A 5286-nucleotide genomic window follows, 5' to 3' on the forward strand; every position below is an offset into this window, starting at 1 on the left:
CACCTGTTCCTCAGTCAAATTATGTTGTTTAGCTTCTATCCAATTCATATTAAAACTAACTTTTGCGTAATTCCTTACAATATCGTAGGCCATTTTGTGAATGAATAATTTTAAATAATCTATAAAAGCGGGTGAACATTGCAGTCTCATCAAGTATCTTTTTCAGAATTTGTAATCAAGGTTGTTAGTTCATCATTAACCTTTTTAACAGCAAGATCCAATTCATCTTTCTTAATAAAATCTTTTAAATCAGTTTTTTGTGCATATTGCTCAGTAATTTGTTTAATCAGACCATTACAGCATCCTTTGTAACGAATTGTTTAATCCATCAAAAATAGTAGCTTTTATTGCGTCTGCCATTCCAGATAATCTTTTTTCAAATTCTTCCTTAGTTATATTTTTACTAGTCAATTTCTCCAAAACAGTATCTAAATATTTATTATCAATTACTGACGGTTGTGTTTCATTTACTTTAGTAAAAATTTCTGTACTAAGCTGTTTCAGTTTAGTGTTAAGATAGTTTGTCCAAGATCTCTAAATTTTTAATTTTATCAGAAATGGCTTTCATTTTTCGTCCAAATAAGATTTATCAACCTTATTTTTGTCAATACTAACCAACTGGGTTGAAAAGGTATCTGATAAATTTTTCACTTCTCCTAATGCACTCTGTAGAGTTTGTGTTCTCTCTATGATAACTTTATCAATATTGCACTAAAATTCTGTAATGAACTTTTAACAGCTTCACTGATTCCCTGCTGATTTATTGAATCAATTATAGTCTGTGTTATGACATCAATATTACAGGAAACCTCAGCAGTTGAAGCGGTAGCAGTAGGTGTTTCAATCCGTCCAATCGATGCAAGGTCATCGTGACACTAAATAATTAGTTTTGCTTCTCTGAGCTCTTCTAGTATAGATGAAATCTCAACATCATGAGCAGAATTCCCAGAAGCTTTTGAGGAATAGAGTAAATTTAATCTTTCCACTAGTTCATCAAAACTATCAAAGTATTGGTAATTTCTTTCATGAGAAATATTTTTTGCAAAATCAACAAACCTTGTCCCTTCTTTTAACAAGTTTTTTACTGGGAAATAATTTCTGAATCAATTGCGATTTAATTCCATGATTACGTTTAACATAGCCTCTTCGATCTAAATGTACGCCAGTAATAATAAGATACGTTTGTACTTGTCAAGGTCCATTATTATAAAGATTTCTGTTTGGTCTCGCTTTGAATAATAATTCGAGTAATCCGCGAGTTAATTGAATTCTTTCTTTATCAACATCTATATATCCATTATCAAATATTACCTGTATATCACCGATATAATACTTTTCACTTTGATCTTTGTATGAAACTCCATAAGTAATTGAATTTCAACTTTTCCTTATGAAACACTGTTAGGTATTTGCTCAACAAATCATTGATTCTGCTAGCACCAACATCATCATCATCACCACCATCCTCCTCTCCCTCTTCCTCATCTTCATACTCATCATCATCATCTTCATTATCAATTTCCATACTCTCTTGTTCCTCTTTTACTTCTTCCTTTTTAGGTGTAAAATCATGATTAGAATGTAATGTAGATTTGGTTTTTCCCAATTCAATTATAGGTTCAATTAATGGCGAAAGAGATTTCCTATTGAATTCATCCGTTCGTTTTTCAAAATTAATAAGGCTTTTATGCTTGTCACTAATCACCTTTCGTAATGTCTTAATCATTTCTATTAAATTCTCCTTCCTGTTATTTACTAAGCTATTTCCTCTCCTCTTCCTCCCCCTCCTCCTCCTCCTACTCTTATGTGTTTTAGACAACATGACTGCACAAAGAATTAATCTCTACTGAGGGGAAAGTATCGTGTCCAGTGAATCCCGATATTTTCCTTCCTTATAGTACATCTTTTAAATTGTAAGAAAGTTATGCGGTTTACGATTCCAACTGTATGACAAAGTTTACTGAAATCTTTATAAGACATATCTCCTCCAACATGATCTCTGTGATTAATTTGAGACTCAATAAATCCATCTTAAAATTATTATCATATTTGCGTTATCTCTAGTGAAATGTTTCTGTGTGGCACCATAACTCTGAATTGAATATGCAGTATCAATATTACGATGACGACCTATTGTAAAATATTCTCTAATCTGTGGCCATTACTCAGTTGCAAGTCATCAAAAATTACCAAGCTATATCAGGGATTCGGTTTGGATGGGGAATTCGGCTCACATCATCTTTCATGTGAATCCGATATTTTTCAAACCTGCAAATACCTGTTTTAAAAAGACATATTTTGGTTGATATAAACTTTTACTAAATAAGTAAATGTGCTTAAATTTTAAACCATTTCCAGCAAATACTAAATTAAATAAGAGATTTGTTTTTCCTCCAGCACTAGGAGAAATTATTAACATTCGCGCATTGTGAGGTAGCAGATTCCCATTTTTACAAAATGCAGGCTTTTCTTTATTTGTAATTAAGGTATCAAAGTTAACAATTGGTAATTGGCTCATGATTACAAACGTACAGTACGTGATCTGATAAGCCACTGAAAATTTAGAACAATGACCGAGGTCATGATGAGGCTACTTGTGTGAGAGAGGCGTTTCCCAGAGATTGGAATGCAGAGCAACACTCTCCACCTCCTCTCCACATCATCAGACAGATGTTCAAAAGATTCTTATATTACGAAATGAGAACCAATTTTTTATGAGGAGCTAATATTTTTCAACAAATGTACATCATGATATTTACAATAAATGGAATGTATTTACAATAATGTACATGTTATTTACAATTGATTATTTTCATCTAATAATTGATCTTTACTAATATAGCTAGGTTTAGAAAATCCAATCCATTTCACTAACAATCCTTTTTTATCACGTTTTAATTTTTTTCAATCAAATACACTTGTCTCTCCGTTTCGTTTAATTGCGTTTTTTTAATTTCTTCTGCATAAAACCGCCCACTAATTACTTCACCGTTTAGATCTCTCAGTGAGTAGGTTATAGGTTTGGAAGGAAATATAGAATGAATCACAAAATACTCTGCGCTCCAGTTTATTTAAGATTTATCGAAAAATAATTGTTTCTTCGAGATTCGCACGATATCGCCTAGCTTAAATTTTGGTTTTGAATTTTCAATTTATATCGTCTATTGAATGCAGAATTCAATGAGGATAAAACATGTGTACGATCTTTTTCCCCACATCTTTAGGTTTCATTCTAATTGAACTGTGCACTGTAGCATTATAATTTTTAACTAAACTGTCTAGATTGGTTAACCAGTTTTTTGTTCCGTGCTCAGTTAAATATCTATAATTTTTGCTTTAAGTGTTCTATTAAACCTTTCAACTATGGAGGCTTTCTTATCGGTAAAAACATGGTAATGTTTAATACTATATTTATCTAATAATGCTTTAACTTTTGAATTGAAGAATTCTGTTCCCTGATCTGTTTGGAACAGCTTAATGCCCTTATTTTTAGAAATAATTGGTTGGAGAGCGTTAAATACAGATTGACTTGTCTTGTCTTTTAATGGTACACAATATGCAAATTTTGTAAAACAATTAATAACAACTAAGATATATTTATAACCCTTATTAAAACGTGATAAACTTATCATTTCAATAAGGTCTGCTTGAAGGAGATCTTTTTCACTTTTCAGTTCATACTTGCGAGTGGGATAGTTCACATGCGGCACGCTATGAAGCTCTAAAGCTAGCTTAGATCTAATAATATTCATGATATTTACAACAGACAAATCAATTAGTGTGTTGGATGATTGTCACACACATACTGATCAATCAGTTGAAGTGTTGAGACTATAATGACCGAAAGGGAGAGTATTCAGACCATCTTCTGCAATGTATCTTTTATCGTCATAAGGACTCAAACAAATTTTTGCACATTCGACCTGAAACATACTATGGTTATAGGATCTTAACATACTAAATTTTTCTACATGTTGTCACGTGGTAATTTGAAACCACCAAATATTTTTTAATGAGCCAATGAAATGAATAGAACTATAAAATTGGAAAGAAGTTAGACCTATCCAAAGAGTAAATCAACTCGAATCAAGTATTATTAGCGATTAGGAGTAATAGCATTATCAACAACGATAAGAAAACATGTATTATTGTGATTTAATAATTATAAAACCCATTGGTAAGATCAAAAAATTATAAAGCGGCATAATTATTATTGGCGGATTATAAAAAAAAAAAAAAAAAAAAATAAAAAAATAAATGCATGAACATTGAGGTTAGAGTTACTTGTTTACGTTTTGAAAGAATTAGTCGATCTTGGATAAATCGATAATTATTAGAACCAATACTGAACGAATCAGCTGATTATTCGATCAACCCATATGACCGGTTGAATCATATAAAATTCACTCATAAAGATCTATTATATATACTGGAGGAAGTCGATGTGTGGAAATACAAACAACTATTATTTCTGTATAAATGTTTATTATAATCCAAAAAAGCATGATAAATCAAGAGTATACAAAATCATATAAAAACTAAATGTATTATCTATTAAAATCGTATGTTACGATTTATTTATGAATTCAATTTAAGATAAATACTCCATATATTTGTATAAAACTTATTTTATTTAATTTTTTCTATATAAAGCCGAGGAAGCCCTGATTCCCAAGGCAACCAATTGTATTGAGTCTATTAAATTGAAGGCCAATCAGAGAGTAGCTTACAGAATTATTCTAAGAAGAGGCAAATTTTTCTGAAAACCTCTTTCTTCTGGCTTAAGATCCCAACCCGAGAGGATGCACATGGAGTTTAGGGTTTTTTCTTCTTCCTTTTAAAAATTTTTTAATGAATTTAAGCCAAACCCTTTTTTAAATGTAATGTATGTTTGTTGAATGTTAATTATTTGTGAACTCAGTGCTGTCAAGGAGTTCGTAATTGTAAAGATTCCCATAAAAATAGCTTTAATTCGAAAGAAACTTATAAAAATCTGATCACGCGTTAGCCCAGCAGTGACGAAAAGGAGCCTACCCAATTAATTATTGGAAATAATTAATTCAATCCACGAGAACATCTAGAACTTCAGTCAGTGAGTGATAAGTCAAACCAAATGAGCTCATTTTTTCTACGTTCAGTGGGGGTAATTATTAAAACAAAAAGCGCTATTCCAATAATTAGAATTAAAATAAAAAGTCACCACGTGTTGAACAATATCACATAGTCCATAAGAACATTTTATAAATTTATTTAATATATGTAGGAAGCTTACTTCCATGCACAGCC

The sequence above is a fragment of the Nilaparvata lugens genome, chromosome 3 (genome assembly GCF_014356525.2).
Source record: "Nilaparvata lugens isolate BPH chromosome 3, ASM1435652v1, whole genome shotgun sequence".
Taxonomy (NCBI): Eukaryota; Metazoa; Arthropoda; class Insecta; order Hemiptera; family Delphacidae; genus Nilaparvata; species Nilaparvata lugens.